The 19,544-nt window shown below is 47.9% G+C and overlaps 2 long non-coding RNA genes across 2 annotated transcripts; one reads left to right on the top strand and one right to left on the bottom strand.

Moving 5' to 3' along the window:
• Positions 1-16,654: 16,654 nt before the first annotated feature.
• Positions 16,655-17,909, bottom strand: LOC134928867 (uncharacterized). Its single transcript, XR_010178082.1, has 3 exons — positions 17,811-17,909; positions 17,049-17,198; positions 16,655-16,939 (listed from the first exon to the last, which is right to left on the bottom strand). It is a non-coding gene; the product is annotated as an uncharacterized LOC134928867 (long non-coding RNA).
• LOC134928868 (uncharacterized) lies at positions 16,859-18,199 on the top strand. Its single transcript, XR_010178083.1, has 3 exons — positions 16,859-16,913; positions 16,989-17,201; positions 17,820-18,199. It is a non-coding gene; the product is annotated as an uncharacterized LOC134928868 (long non-coding RNA).
• The last annotated feature ends 1,345 nt before the right edge of the window (positions 18,200-19,544 follow it).

Raw genomic sequence — 19,544 nt, 5'->3', positions numbered from 1 at the left:
CCGCCGCAAGAACAGCAGCGGCGGCACCAGTAGCAGCATCTCGCAAACGCCAACTCTTTCCTAGGCAGGCTACGCTTTGTATCACCGGTTTCCAGAATACGCACACAGCTGAAAACCTCTTACGGCAACTGAGGAAGATCATCGCGGAATGGCTTACCCCAATTGGACTCTCCTGTGGATTTGTGGCATCGGACAACGCCAGCAATATTGTGTGTGCATTAAATATGGGCAAATTCCAGCACGTCCCATGTTTTGCACATACCTTGAATTTGGTGGTGCAGAATTTTTTTAAAAACGACAGGGGCGTGCAAGAGATGCTGGCGGTGGCCAGAAGAATTGCGGGACACTTTTGGCGTACAGGCACCACGTACAGAAGACTGGAGCACCACCAAAAACTACTGAACCTGCCCTGCCATCATCTGAAGCAAGAAGTGGTAACGAGGTGGAATTCAACCCTCTATATGCTTCAGAGGTTGGAGGAGCAGCAAAAGGCCATTCAAGCCTATACAATTGAGCACGATATAGTAGGTGGAATGCACCTGTCTCAAGCGCAGTGGAGAATGATTTCAACGTTGTGCAAGGTTCTGATGCCCTTTGAACTTGCCACACGTGAAGTCAGTTCAGACACTGCCAGCCTGAGTCAGGTCATTCCCCTCATCAGGCTTTTGCAGAAGAAGCTGGAGACATTGAAGGAGGAGCTAACACGGAGCGATTCCGCTAGGCATGTGGGACTTGTGGATGGAGCCCTTAATTCGCTTAACAAGGATTCACGGGTGGTCAATCTGTTGAAATCAGAGCACTACATTTTGGCCACCGTGCTCGATCCTAGATTTAAAGCCTACCTTGGATCTCTCTTTCCGGCAGACACAAGTCTGCTGGGGTTGAAAGACCTGCTGGTGACAAAATTGTCAAGTCAAGCGGAACGCGACCTGTCAACATCTCCTCCTTCACATTCTCCCGCAACTGGGGGTGCGAGGAAAAGGCTCAGAATTCCGAGCCCACCCGCTGGCGGTGATTCAGGGCAGTCTGGAGCGACTGCTGATGCTGACATCTGGTCCGGACTGAAGGACCTGACAACGATTACGGACATGTCGTCTACTGTCACTGCATATGATTCTCTCAACATTGATAGAATGGTGGAGGATTATATGAGTGACCGCATCCAAGTAGGCACGTCACACAGTCCGTACTTATTATACTGGCAGGAAAAAGAGGCAATTTGGAGGCCCTTGCACAAACTGGCTTTATTCTACCTAAGTTGCCCTCCCACAAGTGTGTACTCCGAAAGAGTGTTTAGTGCCGCCGCTCACCTTGTCAGCAATCGGCGTACGAGGTTACATCCAGAAAATGTGGAGAAGATGATGTTCATTAAAATGAATTATAATCAATTCCTCCGCGGAGACATTGACCAGCAGCAATTGCCTCCACAAAGTACACAGGGAGCTGAGATGGTGGATTCCAGTGGGGACGAATTGATAATCTGTGAGGAGGGGGATGTACACGGTGATATATCGGAGGGTGATGATGAGGTGGACATCTTGCCTCTGTAGAGCCAGTTTGTGCAAGGAGAGATTAATTGCTTCTTTTTTGGGGGGGGTCCAAACCAACCCGTCATATCAGTCACAGTCGTGTGGCAGACCCTGTCACTGAAATGATGGGTTGGTTAAAGTGTGCATGTCCTGTTTTGTTTATACAACATAAGGGTGGGTGGGAGGGCCCAAGGACAATTCCATCTTGCACCTCTTTTTTCTTTTCTTTTTCTTTGCGTCATGTGCTGATTGGGGAGGGTTTTTTGGAAGGGCCATCCTGCGTGACACTGCAGTGCCACTCCTAGATGGGCCCGGTGTTTGTGTCGGCCACTAGGGTCGCTAATCTTACTCACACAGTCAGCTACCTCATTGCGCCTCTTTTTTTCTTTGCGTCATGTGCTGTTTGGGGAGGGTTTTTTGGAAGGGCCATCCTGCGTGACACTGCAGTGCCACTCCTAGATGGGCCCGGTGTTTGTGTCGGCCACTAGGGTCGCTAATCTTACTCACACAGCTACCTCATTGCGCCTCTTTTTTTCTTTGCGTCATGTGCTGTTTGGGGAGGGTTTTTTGGAAGGGCCATCCTGCGTGACACTGCAGTGCCACTCCTAGATGGGCCCGGTGTTTGTGTCGGCCACTAGGGTCGCTAATCTTACTCACACAGTCAGCTACCTCATTGCGCCTCTTTTTTTCTTTGCGTCATGTGCTGTTTGGGGAGGGTTTTTTGGAAGGGCCATCCTGCGTGACACTGCAGTGCCACTCCTAGATGGGCCCGGTGTTTGTGTCGGTCACTAGGGTCGCTAATCTTACTCACACAGCTACCTCATTGCGCCTCTTTTTTTCTTTGCGTCATGTGCTGTTTGGGGAGGGTTTTTTGGAAGGGCCATCCTGCGTGACACTGCAGTGCCACTCCTAGATGGGCCCGGTGTTTGTGTCGGCCACTAGGGTCGCTAATCTTACTCACACAGCTACCTCATTGCGCCTCTTTTTTTCTTTGCGTCATGTGCTGTTTGGGGAGGGTTTTTTGGAAGGGCCATCCTGCGTGACACTGCAGTGCCACTCCTAGATGGGCCCGGTGTTTGTGTCGGCCACTAGGGTCGCTAATCTTACTCACACAGTCAGCTACCTCATTGCGCCTCTTTTTTTCTTTGCGTCATGTGCTGTTTGGGGAGGGTTTTTTGGAAGGGCCATCCTGCGTGACACTGCAGTGCCACTCCTAGATGGGCCCGGTGTTTGTGTCGGCCACTAGGGTCGCTAATCTTACTCACACAGCTACCTCATTGCGCCTCTTTTTTTCTTTGCGTCATGTGCTGTTTGGGGAGGGTTTTTTGGAAGGGCCATCCTGCGTGACACTGCAGTGCCACTCCTAGATGGGCCCGGTGTTTGTGTCGGCCACTAGGGTCGCTAATCTTACTCACACAGTCAGCTACCTCATTGCGCCTCTTTTTTTCTTTGCGTCATGTGCTGTTTGGGGAGGGTTTTTTGGAAGGGCCATCCTGCGTGACACTGCAGTGCCACTCCTAGATGGGCCCGGTGTTTGTGTCGGCCACTAGGGTCGCTAATCTTACTCACACAGCTACCTCATTGCGCCTCTTTTTTTCTTTGCGTCATGTGCTGTTTGGGGAGGGTTTTTTGGAAGGGCCATCCTGCGTGACACTGCAGTGCCACTCCTAGATGGGCCCGGTGTTTGTGTCGGCCACTAGGGTCGCTAATCTTACTCACACAGCTACCTCATTGCGCCTCTTTTTTTCTTTGCGTCATGTGCTGTTTGGGGAGGGTTTTTTGGAAGGGCCATCCTGCGTGACACTGCAGTGCCACTCCTAGATGGGCCCGGTGTTTGTGTCGGCCTCTAGGGTCACTTATCTTACTCACACAGCGACCTCGGTGCAAATTTTAGGACTAAAAATAATATTGTGAGGTGTGAGGTATTCAGAATAGACTGAAAATGAGTGGAAATTATGGTTTTTGAGGTTAATAATACTTTGGGATCAAAATGACCCCCAAATTCTATGATTTAAGCTGTTTTTTAGTGTTTTTTGAAAAAAACACCCGAATCCAAAACACACCCGAATCCGACAAAAAAAATTCGGTGAGGTTTTGCCAAAACGCGTTCGAACCCAAAACACGGCCGCGGAACCGAACCCAAAACCAAAACACAAAACCCGAAAAATTTCAGGCGCTCATCTCTAATAGTCACACACATACATAAATTCAGTCACAGACACAGATACAGACAGACTATATAGTGTCATCCCCACATTACAGGGGCAGGTTGTGGTCAGTCAAAGGGGTATATGCAATTCACGTCGAATCGCAGCATTTTTTCGCCGTTTTTTTTTCCGACTCAATTCGCCAGGTGAATTCCGGCAGGTGCCTGCCGGAATTCACCATATTCAATGAAAAACGGATTCGCCAGAATCGCGGGCGAAAATCGGCCGATTTGGCGGATTTTGCCGCAATTTTAAAAATCGGTAAAAAACGGGAAAAACCCGGAAAAAAAAATGGCGTGGGGTCCCCCCTCCAAAGCATAACCCGCCTCGGGCTCATTGAGCTGGTCCTGGTTCTAAAAATGCGGGGAAAAAATTGACAGGGGATCCCCCGTATTTTTAAAACCAGCACCGGGCTCTGCGCCTGGTGCTGGTGCCAAAAATACGGGGGACAAAAAGAGTAGGGGTCCCCCGTATTTTTAACACCAGCATCGGGCTCCACTAGCTGGACAGATAATGCCACAGCCGGGGGTCACTTTTATGCCGTGCCCTGCGGCCGTGGCATCAAAAATCCAACTAGTCACCCCTGGCCGGGGTACCCTGGGGGAGTGGGGACCCCTTCAATCAAGGGGTCCCCCCCCAGCCATCCAGGGGTGAAGCCCGAGGCTGTACCCCCCCCATCCAATGGGCTGCGGATGGGGGGGCTGATAGCCTTTTGTGATAATAGAAAGATATTGTTTTTCCAGTAGTACTACAAGTCCCAGCAAGCCTCCCCCGCAAGCTGGTACTTGGAGAACCACAAGTACCAGCATGCGGGAGAAAAACGGGCCCGCTGGTACCTGTAGTACTACTGGGAAAAAAATACCCAAATAAAAACAGGACACAGACACCTTGATAGTAAAACTTTATTACACACTACCGACACACACATACTTACCTATGTTGACACGCCGACTGCCACAGTCTCCGACGATCCGAGGGTACCTGTGAAAAAATTATACTCACCTTCCAGCGTCCAGAGGTAAATCCACGTCCAGAGGTAAATCCACGTACTTGTAAAAAATAAAAAAAACGCAAATACCTGAGCCATACCGGACTGAAAGGGGTCCAATGCTTTTACATCAGACCCCTTTCCCCGAATGCCGGGACATCACGTGACTCCTGTCACTGAAGTCCCTTCAGCCAATCAGGAAGCGCTACTTCCGTGGCGCTCACCTGATTGGCTGTGCGCTGTCTGTACTGTAACAGCGCATCGCAAAGCCGCTCCATTACTTTCAATGGTGGGAACTTTGCGGTCAGCGGTGGGGTCACCCGCCGGTCAGCCGCTGACCGGCGGGTGACCTCACTGCTAGCCGCTAAGTTCCCACCATTGAATATAATGGACGGGGCTGTGCAATGCGCTGTCTGAGTTCAGACAGCGCACAGCCAATCAGGCGCTTCCTGATTGGCTTAGAGACCTTTCTGTGACAGCTGTCACTGACAGGTCTCATTCGTGGAAAGGGGTCTCATGTGTCAGCATGGGACCCCTTTCAGTCCGGTGGTCGGGTATTTGCGTTTTCTTTTTTTGCCAAGTACGTGGATTTATCTCTGGACCATGGCTGAGGTGAGTATATTGAACTTTTATTTTCAGGTACCCCTGGATTCTACATGGAGAATAGGACCGATGTCGGCGTGTGAACATAGGTAAGTATGTGTGTGTCGACGTATCAAATAAAGTTTTACTGTCGACGGTGTGTGTGTCCTGTTTTTATTTGGGTATTTTTTTTCCAGTAGTACTACAGGTACCAGCGGGCCCGTTTTTCTCCCGCATGCTGGTACTTGTGGTTCTCCAAGTACCAGCTTGCGGGGGAGGCTTGTTGGGACTTGTAGTACTACTGGAAAAAACAATATCTTTCTATTATCACAAAAGGCTATCAGCCCCCCCATCCGCAGCCCATTGGATGGGGGGGGGGACAGCCTCGGGCTTCACCCCTGGGTGGCTGGGGGGGACCCCTTGATTGAAGGGGTCCCCACTCCCCCAGGGTACCCCGGCCAGGGGTGACTAGTTGGATTTTTGATGCCACGGCCGCAGGGCACGGCATAAAAGTGACCCCCGGCTGTGGCATTATCTGTCCAGCTAGTGGAGCCCGATGCTGGTGTTAAAAATACGGGGGACCCCTACTCTTTTTGTCCCCCGTATTTTTGGCACCAGCACCAGGCGCAGAGCCCGGTGCTGGTTTTAAAAATACGGGGGATCCCCTGTCAATTTTTTCCCCGCATTTTTAGAACCAGGACCAGCTCAATGAGCCCGAGGCTGGTTATGCTTTGGAGGGGGGACCCCACGCCATTTTTTTTTATGATTTTACCGTTCCAGCATTAAAAAAAAAAATAATAATAATAATATTTTAAAAAATATATAAATAATATTTGTGCCTCCCCCCCAAAAAAAAAAAAACCGAATCCCTTCTAATATAAATAGATATGCTACTCCCAAAGAAAAAACACCAAAAAAAACATGTTTAAAATTTTTTATTTGTTTTCACCCTCCAAAGTGTGGCGGATTGAAAATGACGAATTTGCTGTCTAAAAGCACTGCTGTCGAATTTCCAAACTTGAATTGAATATGCTTTGGTCGAATTGCAGCACTTGTATCATTGCAGAAAAGTCGAATTTGCAAAAATTCGAATTTCAAAAAGTCGAATTTTGAAAGTCCGTTTTTTGGTCGGAAAGCACTGAATTGCATAGGCGATTTTTTTTTTGGTCGAAAATGACCCGAAATTCGACAATTTCGGGAATTCGACCGCAATTGAATATACCCCATAGTGTGCGTAGAGGTGGGTGAATGGTCCAGATAAGTGACTGTATGAGTCTGGCGTCCCCAGGGCGGGACGCACTATCCGGTTATGCTGTGGGAAGACCCCGTGAGTCGCCTCCTACTGAGTGGCGCTGTTCCTTGCTCCCAGTCCCTGTAGTTCGTGTCACTGCTGTTGTGGCTCCTCCACACCGCGGCCACTGTGATCTGTGCGCTGTCACATGCACAAATCACCCAACCTCCCTCCTTCTGGCATCCCACAGCGATGTGTGCGCATGACGGAAGGCAGTGTGATATGCGCATGTGCAAGAGAGAATGCAGAGATGAAAGTGACCGAGGCGGTGAGGAGGCAGATCCAGAGATGTGGAAACTACGGGAACTGTCAGCGAAGGGATGCGGCGGCCAGTGGGAGATGCAGAGAGGATTTTTTTGGCAACGGAAGAGGTTACTACTTTCCGGCCAAAGTCTGAGTATGGAGGGAGGCCCTGCGCACCAGCAGCAGTCAATGGTGAGAGTTCCGTCCTTGGCGGCCAGCTTGGCATCTGCATGTCTGTCTGTGGCAGGTGCCCATACAGGGGTAGATGAGCTAGCGTCCATTGGCCTCTGGAGTAGGTGGCCGCCAGCCATGTACCCGGGAAATGAGCTGCAGCCGGCAACCTGCTGCCTGCAACTAACTACCCTCTGTCTCCGCGATGCTCCCCTCGCAGCAGATGCTGTCAGTGGCTCTTGCTGCTTCTCTGGCTAGGCATGGTCACCTCCCTATTCTGTAGGTTGGTAGTGTCACTGGACGCCATGGTGCTCAATCTGCTGCTGGCACTGGTGTATCTCCCTGCAGAGGCTGTCTCTGCCCATTGCTGTGACACCGCCCAGCGTTAGCCACACAGTCACAGAGTGACAGATCTGGGAGAATATATAGGAGATACTGTATATATCAGAGCCGGCCATAGGCATAGGCAAACTAGGCAATTGCCTAGGGCATTTGATATGCCTAGGGGCATCAGCAGCTTCTGCTGATTAAAATGATATATGGCATGCCTATATTCTGTGTGTAGCATTTCATATGCAGATACAGCCACAGTTTCTCACAGTATATAGGCATGCCGCATATCATTTTAATCGGCAGAAGCTGCTTGTGCAACCTAGCCACATAGCATTGCAAATAATAAGAATTTACTTACCGATAATTCTATTTCTCGTAGTCCGTAGTGGATGCTGGGGACTCCGTAAGGACCATGGGGAATAGCGGCTCCGCAGGAGACTGGGCACAAAAGTAAAGCTTTAGGACTACCTGGTGTGCACTGGCTCCTCCCCCTATGACCCTCCTCCAAGCCTCAGTTAGGATACTGTGCCCAGACGAGCGTACACAATAAGGAAGGATTTTGAATCCCGGGTAAGACTCATACCAGCCACACCAATCACACCGTATAACTTGTGATCTAAACCCAGTTAACAGCATGATAACAGAGGAGCCTCTAGAAAAGATGGCTCACTACAGCAATAACCCGATTTTTGGTAACAATAACTATGTACAAGTATTGCAGACAATCCGCACTTGGGATGGGCGCCCAGCATCCACTACGGACTACGAGAAATAGTATTATCGGTAAGTTAATTCTTATTTTCTCTGACATCCTAGTGGATGCTGGGGACTCCGTAAGGACCATGGGGATTATACCAAAGCTCCCAAATGGGCGGGAGAGTGCGGATGACTCTGCAGCACCAAATTAGAGAACTCCAGGTTCTCCTCAGCCAGGGTATCAAATTTGTAGAATTTTACAAACGTATTTGCTCCTGACCAAGTAGCTGCTCGGCAAAGTTGTAAAGCCGAGACCCCTCGGGCAGCCGCCCAAGATGAGCACACCTTCCTTGTGGAGTGGGCATTTACAGATTTTTGGCTGTGGCAGGCCTGCCACAGAATGTGCAAGCTGAATTGTACTACAAGTCCAATGAGCAATAGTCTGCTTAGAAGCAGGAGCACCCAGCTTGTTGGGTGCATACAGGATAAACAGCGAGTCAGATTTTCTGACTCCAGCCGTCCTGGAAACATATTTTCAGGGCCCTGACAACGTCTAGCAACTTGGAGTCCTCCAAGTCCCTAGTAGCCGCAGGCACCACAATAGGTTGGTTCAGGTGAAACGCTGAAACCACCTTAGGGAGAAACTGAGGACGAGTCCTCAATTCCGCCCTGTCCGAATGGAAAATCAGATAAGGGCTTTTACAGGATAAAGCCGCCAATTCTGACACGCGCCTGGCCCAGGCCAGGGCCAACAGCATGACCACTTTCCATGTGAGATATTTTAACTCCACAGGTTAAAGTGGTTCAAACCAATGTGACTTTTGGAACCCAAAAACTACATTGAGATCCCAAGGTGCCACTGGAGGCACAAAAGGTGGCTGTATATGCAGTACCCCTTTTACAAACGTCTGAACTTCAGGGACTGAAGCTAGTTCTTTTTGGAAGAAAATTGACAGGGCCGAAATTTGAACCTTAATGGACCCCAATTTCAGGCCCATAGACACTCCTGTTTGCAGGAAATGTAGGAATCGACCCAGTTGAATTTCCTCCGTCGGGCCTTACTGGCCTCGCACCACGCAACATATTTTCGCCAAATGCGGTGATAATGTTTTGCAGTTACATCCTTCCTGGCTTTGATCAGGATAGGGATGACTTCATCCGGAATGCCTTTTTCCTTCAGGATCCGGCGTTCAACCGCCATGCCGTCAAACGCAGCCGCGATAAGTCTTGGAACAGACAGGGTCCTTGCTGGAGCAGGTCCCTTCTTAGAGGTAGAGGCCACGGATCCTCTGTGAGCATCTCTTGAAGTTCCGGTTACCAAGTCCTTCTTGGCCAATACGGAGCCACGAATATAGTTCTTACTCCTCTCCATCTTATAATTCTCAGTACCTTGGGTATGAGAGGCAGAGGAGGGAACACATACACTGACTGGTACACCCACGGTGTTACCAGAGCATCTACAGCTATTGCTTGAGGGTCCCTTGACCTGGCGCAATACCTGTCGAGTTTTTCCCAACGGTTTATAATCATGTGGAAGACTTCTGGGTGAAGTCCCCGCTCTCCCGGGTGGAGGTCGTGTCTGCTGAGGAAGTCTGCTTCCCAGTTGTCCACTCCCGGAATGAATACTGCTGACAGTGCTATCACGTGATTTTCCGACCAGCGAAGAATCCTTGCAGCTTCTGCCATTGCCCTCCTGCTTCTTGTGCCACCCTGTCTGTTTACGTGGGTGACTGCCGTGATGTTGTCCGACTGGATCAACACCGGCTGACCTTGAAGCAGAGGTCTTGCTAAGCTTAGAGCATTGTAAATTTATGTGAAGTGATGTCTCCAGGCTTGACCATAAGCCCTGGAAATTCCTTCCCTGTGTGACTGCTCCCCAGCCTCGCAGGCTGGCATCCGTGGTCACCAGGACCCAGTCCTGAATGCCGAATCTGCGGCCCTCTAGAAGATGAGCACTCTGCAACCACCACAGGAGGGACACCCTTGTCCTTGGTGACAGGGTTATCCGCTGATGCATCTGAAGATGCGACCCGGACCATTTGTCCAGCAGGTCCCACTGGAAAGTTCTTGCGTGGAATCTGCCGAATGGGATTGCTTCGTAGGAAGCCACCATTTTTCCCAGAACCCTTGTGCATTGACGCACTGAGACTTGGCTCGGTTTTAGGAGGTTCCTGACTAGATCGGATAACTCCCTGGCTTTCTCCTCCGGGAGAAACACCTTTTTCTGGACTGTGTCCAGGATCATCCCTAGGAACAGAAGACGAGTCGTCGGAACCAGCTGCGATTTTGGAATATTGAGAATCCAACCATGCTGCCCCAACACTACCTGAGATAGTGCTACACCGACCTCCAACTGTTCTCTGGATCTTACCCTTATCAGGAGATCGTCCAAGTAAGGGATAACTAAAACTCCCTTCCTTCGAAGGAGTATCATCATTTCGGCCATTACCTTGGTAAAGACCCGGGGTGCCGTGGACCATCCAAACGGCTGCGTCTGAAACTGATAGTGACAGTTCTGTACCACAAACCTGAGGTACCCTTGGTGAGAAGGGTAAATTGGGACATGAAGGTAAGCATGCTTGATGTCCAGAGACACCATGTAGTCCCCTTCTTCCAGGTTCGCAATCACTGCTCTGAGTGACTCCATCTTGAATTTGAACTTCTGTATGTAAGTGTTCAAAGATTTTAGATTTAAAATCGGTCTCACCGAGCCGTCCGGCTTCGGTACCACAACAGTGTGGAATAATACCCCTTTTCCTGTTGCAGGAGGGGTACCTTGATTATCACCTGCTGGGAATACAGCTTGTGAATGGCTTCCAAAACTGCCTCCCTGTCGGAGGGAGACGTCGGTAAAGCCGACTTTAGGAGACGGCGAGGGGGAGACGTCTCGAATTCCAAATTGTACCCCTGAGATACCACCTGAAGGATCCAGGGGTCTACATGCGAGTGAGCCCACTGCGCGCTGAAATTCTTGAGACGGGCCCCCACCGTGCCTGAGTCCGCTTGTAAAGCCCCAGCGTCATGCTAAGGGCTTGGCAGAGGCGGGAGAGGGCTTCTGTTCCTGGGAACTGACTGATTTCTGCAGCCTTTTTCCTCTCCCTCTGTCACGGGGCAGAAATGAGGAACCTTTTGCCCGCTTGTCCTTATGGGAACGAAAGGACTGCGCCTGATAATACGGCGTCTTCTTATGTTGAGAGGCGACCTGGGGTAAAAACGTGGATTTCCCAGCTGTTGCCGTGGCCACCAGGTCTGAAAGACCGACCCCAAATAACTCCTCCCCTTTATAAGGCAATACTTCCATATGCCGTTTGGAATCCGCATCACCTGACCACTGTCGTGTCCATAACCCTCTTTTGGCAGAAATGGACAACGCACTTACTCTTGATGCCAGTCGGCAAATATTCCGATGTGCATCACGCATATATAGAAATGCATCTTTTAAATGCTCTATAGGCAATACTATACTGTCCCTATCTAGGGTATCAATATTTTCAGTCAGGGAATCCGACCACGCCAACCCAGCACTGCACATCCAGGCTGAGGTGATTGCTGGTCGCAGTATAACACCAGTATGTGTGTAAATACATTTTAGGATACCCTCCTGCTTTCTATCAGCAGGATCCTTAAGGGCGGCCATCTCAGGAGAGGGTAGAGCCCTTGTTTTGACAAGCGTGTGAGCGCTTTTCCACCCTAGGGGGTGTTTCCCAACGCACCCTAACCTCTGGCGGGAAAGGATATAATGCCAATAACTTTTTAGAAATTATCAGTTTTTATCGGGGGAAACCCACGCTTCATCACACACCTCCTTTAATTTCTCAGATTCAGGAAAACTACAGGTAGTTTTTCCTCACCGAACATAATACCCCTTTTGGTGGTACTCGTATTATCAGAAATGTGTAAAACATTTTTCATTTTTCATTGCCTCAATCATGTAACGTGTGGCCCTACTGGAAGTCACATTTGTCTCTTCACCGTCGACACTGGAGTCAGTATCCGTGTCGGCGTCTGTATCTGCCATCTGAGGTAAAGGGCGCTTTAGAGCCCCTGACGGCCTATGAGACGTCTGGACAGGCACAAGCTGAGTAGCCGGCTGTCTCATGTCAACCACTGTCTTTTGTAAAGAGCTGACACTGTTAATTCCTTCCAACAGTTCACCCACTCAGGTGTCGACCCCCTAGGGGGTGACATCCCTATTACAGGCAATTTGCTCCGCCTCCACATCATTTTCCTCCTCATACATGTCGACACAAACGTACCGACACACAGCACACACACAGGGAATGCTCTGATAGAGGACAGGACCCCACTAGCTCTTTGGGGAGACAGAGGGAGAGTTTGCCAGCACACACCAGAGCGCTATATATATACAGGGATAACCTTATATAAGTGTTTTTCCCCTTATAGCTGCTGTATTGTTAATACTGCGCCTAATTAGTGCCCCCCTTTCTTTTTTAACCCTTTCTGTAGTGTAGTGACTGCAGGGGAGAGCCAGGGGAGCTTCCCTCCAACAGAGCTGTGAGGGAAAATGGCGCCAGTGTGCTGAGGAGATAGGCTCCGCCCCTTTTTCACGGACTTTTCTCCTGCTTTTTTATGAATTCTGGCAGGGGTTAAAATTCATCCATATAGCCCTGGGGGCTATATGTGATGTATTTTCGCCAGCCAAGGTGTTTTTATTGCTGCTCAGGGCGCCCCCCCCCTAGCGCCCTGCACCCTCAGTGACCGAAGTGTGAAGTGTGCTGAGGAGCAATGGCGCACAGCTGCAGTGCTGTGCGCTACCTTGGTGAAGACAGGATGTCTTCTGCCGCCGATTTTCCGGACCTCTTCTTGCTTCTGGCTCTGTAAGGGGGCCGGCGGCGCGGCTCTGGGACCGGACTCCATGGCTGGGCCTGTGTTCGATCCCTCTGGAGCTAATGGTGTCCAGTAACCTAAGAAGCCCAATCCACTCTGCACGCAGGTGAGTTCGCTTCTTCTCCCCTTAGTCCCTCGATGCAGTGAGCCTGTTGCCAGCAAGTCTCACTGAAAATAAAAAACCTAAAACTGAACTTTTCACTAAGCAGCTCAGGAGAGCCACCTAGTGTGCACCCTTCTCGTTCGGGCACAAAAATCTAACTGAGGCTTGGAGGAGGGTCATAGGGGGAGGAGCCAGTGCACACCAGGTAGTCCTAAAGCTTTACTTTTGTGCCCAGTCTCCTGCGGAGCCGCTATTCCCCATGGTCCTTACGGAGTCCCCAGCATCCACTAAGACGTCAGAGAAAAGATGCATTTTCATAAAAAAAAGTGCCCAGCGTTAGCATTGAGGCAAGATTTATGAGGACATATCTGTATCCAAGCAGAGGCAGAGGTCACAGTGTTAGTGGCTGTGTGAGTGCTGTGTGCATGTGAGTGGGTTGGTTGTGCAGTAGTGTTCAGAATATGTGTAAGGAGCATTATGTGTGTCATGCAAAAATGTACTAATAATGTACAACATATGTGTAAGGGGCACTATGTATGTCATTATGTGTATAAAAGGGCATAAATAATGTGCGGCATATGTGTAAGGGACATTATGTGTAAAAGGGCATTAATAAAGGTTGTCATAATGTGTAAGGCACATTATGTTTATAAGGACATTAATAATGTGTCTCATATGAGTAAGGGGCATTACTGTGTGGAATTATGTGTATAAATGAATTACTAATGTGTGGCATTATGTATATAAGGTGCTCTACTATGTAGCATTGCATATAGAAAGGGCTCTACTGTGTCGTCTAATGTGAATAAAGAGCAATAAGGTGTGGTGTAATGTGAATAAGGAGCAATTCTGTGTGATGTAATGTGAATAAGGGGCACTACTGTGAGGAGTAATGTTTATAAGGTGAAGGGATACTAATGTGGGATGTAATATGAATTATGGACACTATTGCATGATCAAAGGTGAATAAAGTTGCAGTACTGTGTGGTGGAATTGGAATTGGGGTTAGTATTATGTGGCCATGCCCCTTGCCAGCAAAAACACACATTTCGCACATTTGGGCTGTGCTCCAAATGTGCGAAATGTTCCTTTTTAAAATATAGGGGGTACAAACACCAAAATAAGGACTGCTATGGGTGAGGGGTGATGGTGCTGGGAAAGAGGTGCAAGGTCAGAGGCGGAACCAGCTGTGGTGCTAGGGGGCACCAGCCAAAGTCTTGCCTAGGGCATCATATTGGTTAGGGCCGGCTCTGGTATATATATATATATATATAATACTGTTGGGAACTGTAGTTCTACTCATAACTACGGTTCCAATTTCCTGTACAGACAAACTATACTACCAAGAAACTCCTCAAATGGGCTGAGCTATGTCACGGCAAGCTGCTATAGCTCGCGACTGGTGCCAAATTTAAATAGATGGCACCAGTCATCCGCTGCTTCGTAACTAGCACTGGGAGCAGACACTATTCCAGTGCCAGCTGCCGCTGTTTGCCGTACACTGCAAATTTTCGCAGTGTCAGTACTGCTGCCCTCATTTATCAAGAGTCCTGAAGTACAGTGCTATTTACCATTCTCACTCACCGTGGTATATTGTTTTTATGCTCATCCATTTAAGATGAGCTAATACCACGGCGAGAGGTAGCAGTATTTGCACTGTCAGCGCTGCTGTTTACAATCCAGCATCACTGTCTAATGAAGATTTTAACCTCATCTGTGTACTTACTGCACATGCTCCGTCTTAGACAGATTCCCAGCACATGCTCAGTTGGGCTTCTCAGTATGTTGCTATGGAGACCCAGGAGCTCCTGGGCAGTATGGGATAGTCATGGGCAAAGTGATTCACTGAACGGAGTTGAGACACATGACTCAGTTCAGTGAAGTGTCTCGAGTCAGTGTCACGGCACATGAGTCATGACTCACCTGTACTGGAATGTATTGCAGAGACTGCACATGAATCAGTGAGTTGCCAGTGCTGGACTCATGGGGGTTTATTTACTAAGATTCGTAATTTTCAGAATCATGTTCAAGTTCAATCGCGACTGACATCGACAGTGTAAAATTGCAACTTTTTGAATTGATTACGACTAATTTACTAAGCTGTCGTATTCGTATTTTCTGTATCTTCCGATGTCGATGTCATTCGTGCTTTTCTGCTGTCGATTGCGGCCGCGTTTGCTATTTCGCGGCCGCGTTGTTGTGTTTTTTTTACGACTGCGTCACAAGTCTGTTACGGCAGTGATTTGGAATTTGCTGCCGCGTTTTTACTTCTAAGTTTCGTTTACGTCACGCGGCCGTGATTGGTTGTATTTGTGATGGAGGAGTGTCTGTGCATGTTACTATAAAAACGCCCCAAACACTCCGCACCTCGTGGGTTTAGCTAGTGGAGAGGAGAGAGGAAGGTGTATTTGGAGTTGGTGAGTTTGGTGGAGTTTTTGGTGGTTTTGGAGAGGAGTTTGGTGATTGTTGAGTGCTGTACTGTGTGTGTTAGTAGTCTTGTGATCTTTGTAGTATTGTTTTTTCCCAGTTTGTAAACTTTTTTGTCCTTGTATTTTTTTTCAAGTCTTTTGTCATTGTTTGTGAGTGAGTGAGCGTGTGTGTTGGCTGTGTGGTGTGTAGTAGGAGTAGTGGAGGAGTGTGTTTTGTGTTTTCATTTTTCTGTGTTTTATGTTGTTTGTCATGTCTGACTCAGAGGTCAGTGTGGTGGCGGAGGTTAGTGAGGTTGAGGCTGGTAGTGAGGTGGAGGCTGGTAGTGAGGTGGAGGCTGGTAGTGAGGTGGAGGGGGGTAGTGAGAGGGAGGAGGTTAGTGAGGAGGAGGAGGAGGGGGTGCCTGTTGCTGGATTTTCCAGTGATAGTGATGGTGTTGTGGCTCCGCAGCCACGCAGCACTACCAAGACTGGCAGGAATATAAAGTTCAGCTATGCTGAAAACATGGCGTTGGTGCGTGAGCTGATGAAGCACCATCGCCAATTGTTTGGTCAGGATGCTGCCAGGGTGTCCTCCAGCAGGAAGTCTGCCCTGTGGGGGCAAGTCATACTTGCTGTGAATAGTGAGTGTGTGGTGAGGCGGACAGAGGACACGTGCCGCAAGCGTTTTTACGATATTAAGCGGCGTGTCAAGGCCAAGATGGCCAAAGAGTCCAAATCTGCACGGAGAACCGGAGGTGGCCCACCTTTACGTGTAAGCTATCGGGACAGGGAGGAGCCTGTGCGGGCATTGATTCCTGGCGAAGTGGTGTCTGCTACTCATGTTCGGGATTCGGACCGACCCACGCAGGATGGTAAGTTTTATTTGTAATATTGTTCTTAAAATGTCAGTAAAATGTAGATAATATCATTTTTAAAGTGTAAAGGATGCATTTTTTTACCCAAAACAGATTGCAGGCCTATGCTCCCTTAAGGTGTGTTTGTGTTTATAATGTGCTTTTTTCTCCTTGTTTAAGCAATATTTTATATTTAATTTAGTTCCAAAACATGTGCAGTGTTTTTTCCATAAAGTTTTTTTTTTTGGCTCAATTTTTGGCGATAATGCTTGAACATGTGTGTTTGTTTTAAATCAGCCAAAGGTATTTTTTAGTAACTAAGTGAAATGCGGGGCTATTTTTCAAACATTACATTATTTAAACTTTTGCAACTACTCAATCTCTGCAATATCTGAGGCAAATTTAAAAAATAATATACATTTATTGTGTGCCACATCAAGTACATTTTTATAATCCACTAAAAATCATGAATCTAGAAGCACTTAAGCTTAAATATTTTTTAGAAACAATATCTAATAGATGCTTACAGTACATTAATGGTTTTCAGTGGGTCATTTTTCAAAATACAGGGTAATAATGTTGGGGTCACTTTTTCCACAGTCACACAGACCAGCCGCCCAGACAGGCCTCAGACAAGTCAGGATGAGGCTGGGATTGCAGGTAAGTCTTCACTGTAGTCACATATTCTGAAAATACATAGAAGTACAAAATATTAATTCTTAAATTTGCACCTAGGTTCTGCTTCTGGAAGCCGAGCTCCTGTAAGGCGCCCATCACAGGGCTTGGGCCACTTACCCAGGAGGCCTACTAAGACACGGCGTCTTGGGTCGGATTCAGCACCTCCATCATCCCCACCCAGGCGAAGACTTTCGGCAGTGTCACCCCAGCCACCACTGGCACTATTGGCGAGTTCGCAGAGTGATGAGCCCAGATCACCTCAGTTATCTGGTGAGTAAAAACATAAATTAAACACATAAGCAATAATATACACAGTACACTTAATATGTTGTTAGTTGGTTTGGAGTTTACATGTTTTCTAACAGCAAGCAATGTGATGTAACGTCTTAAATTGCTAAAGGTGCTTTAATCAAATTATATAAGGTCTTAGTGGATGGTCTCGACAACCTATTTGTATGAAAAGATCAGATTATATAAAAAATTTAGCACACACACGTTCACATATTCCAAAAATATGAAGACAATTAATTTTTGAACCAAAAAAAACCACACCATTCTAGTGTTCACACATCGCCCCTGTCCAGTATGTAGATGGCTTACTTGCTCTGCTCCTCTGGACTATACAGGTAAGTAGTCTATATCGTGGTGAGGGGAGGGAATCTAACAGTGTAATGGTGTGGAGGGGAGTGAGTTAGGTGAGGAATATGCAAATCTGTCTATGTTAGCGCCTGTGTTGGTATATTTTAAACACTAGCTTTAAACTTGTTAAAGTAGAGAAAAACAAGTGTTAATAATTCAAAAATGGAGTATTATGAATGTATTAATGTGTTGCATTAGCCATGCAAATTTAAAATTATTAAAACATTGCATGTTGCCCACCCCATACAGAGCACAACTTGATGTCCGCCGTGGACCAGCAGGGCCCAGACCAACAGCCATCCATCACACTGCAACTGACAGCTGTTGACCCAAGCATGCCAATACAGTTGCAGGATATACCCCAACCATCCATCAGTCCCCAACTGGCACAAGCTCCGCCCCCAAGCCAAATTCCTGACGATTTCTGGACCAGTTGGACAAGCCAACAGGCCCAAAGCAATGCCAGCCTGACCCAACATACACAACACCTTGCCAGTCTGCCCCATCATCTACCGCGTATTAGTCGCAACTCGGGCAGACTGATAGTACAAGTAGGGCGAATGGCTACCTCAATGGAGCAAATTAGGGCAGAAAACAGCCAAATGAATGCACATTTAACCCGCATTATAGATGAGCAACAGCGCCATCAGTAGGCACTCGTTCAGCTCATTCAACACAATCAAGTGGTGAATGAGTCCTTATCCAGGATAGTAGCCAGCCACACTGCTACTAACACTCAGCTGATTGCAAGTTTAAATAATTTGAGCAGCAATATTTCTATGATGGGAGCTCAGCAAGTCACCTCCAGCTCGGGGACCACGACCCCTATCCAAACGCCAGTAACCTCCCCTGTTCGGCGTTCCTCAAGAGCATGTGCCAGTGAGCCAGCACCCAGCACACACAAGCGAAAAAAATAACTTTTTTGTTTGAAAAATAAAATCAAAAATTGGTCTTTAAAACACATTCCTGTGTCCGTCTCCAAAATTTATGAAGCTGGTCTGTATGTATGTATGTATGTTTTTCAAGGGTAATGACTGTAAATGTTTTGTTAGCATCAACTAAGCACAATGGACACACCACTATAAACAACAAACAGTAAGTAACAAAACACACAATAGAAAGTAGAGCAAAGTGTTTAGTGAAGGATAATTACAGCATAATAAAACTGACCTGTAAAATATCGCTGGATCACTTCTTGACGTACCTGCCTCCCTACATTTGTACTCACACTGTCACCAGATGGTTCTAACTCCTCTGCTTGCTGACTGCTATCTCCCACATCATGTGCCAGATGTTGACTTAAACACAGATTATGGAGAAAACAGCAGCAGAACACAATTCGAGTCACCTTTGAGGGACTATACAACAAAAGGCCACCAGATTTATCCAGACACCGAAAACGTGACTTCAGCACCCCAAAACATCTTTCTATCACATTCCGCGTAGCCTTATGTGCATGATTATAACTGTGTTCAGCAGGAGAATCAGGTTGGGACAATGGAGTAAGGAGCCAAGAGTAGCAGCCGTAACCCCCATCACCTGAAAAACAGATATAGTCAACATTAGGACATATGTTAGATTATTCTTTCACCTCCTCCAAACTCTAGGTTGTGGTTAAAAGACAGACACACAAAACATTTTCAACATACCCAACAGCCAGCCATCAGGCATTTGTCCCTCCTCAAATTTATCGAAGAGCGATGACTGACTGAGGATGAAGGAGTCATGGCAGGCACCAGGGTAACCTGCAACAACACTCATAATTTTTAAATTTGCATCACAGACCACCTGGACATTAGTTGATTGATCCATATGCCTATTAGTATATATATACTGGCGGCCCTTAGGTGATCTCAGCTGAACGTGTGTGCAATCTATGGCCCCCAGCACATTGGGCATGCCAGCAAGCTCATAGAAAGCTACCCTGACAGCACTCCACTCCGACTCCTCAGTAGGGAAGCAGATTGAGGCTTT

Source organism: Pseudophryne corroboree, chromosome 5 (assembly GCF_028390025.1).
Source record: "Pseudophryne corroboree isolate aPseCor3 chromosome 5, aPseCor3.hap2, whole genome shotgun sequence".
Lineage (NCBI taxonomy): Eukaryota > Metazoa > Chordata > Amphibia > Anura > Myobatrachidae > Pseudophryne > Pseudophryne corroboree.
The sequence above is the reverse complement of the archived record's forward strand: the minus strand, read 5'-3'. Positions and strand labels throughout refer to the sequence as shown.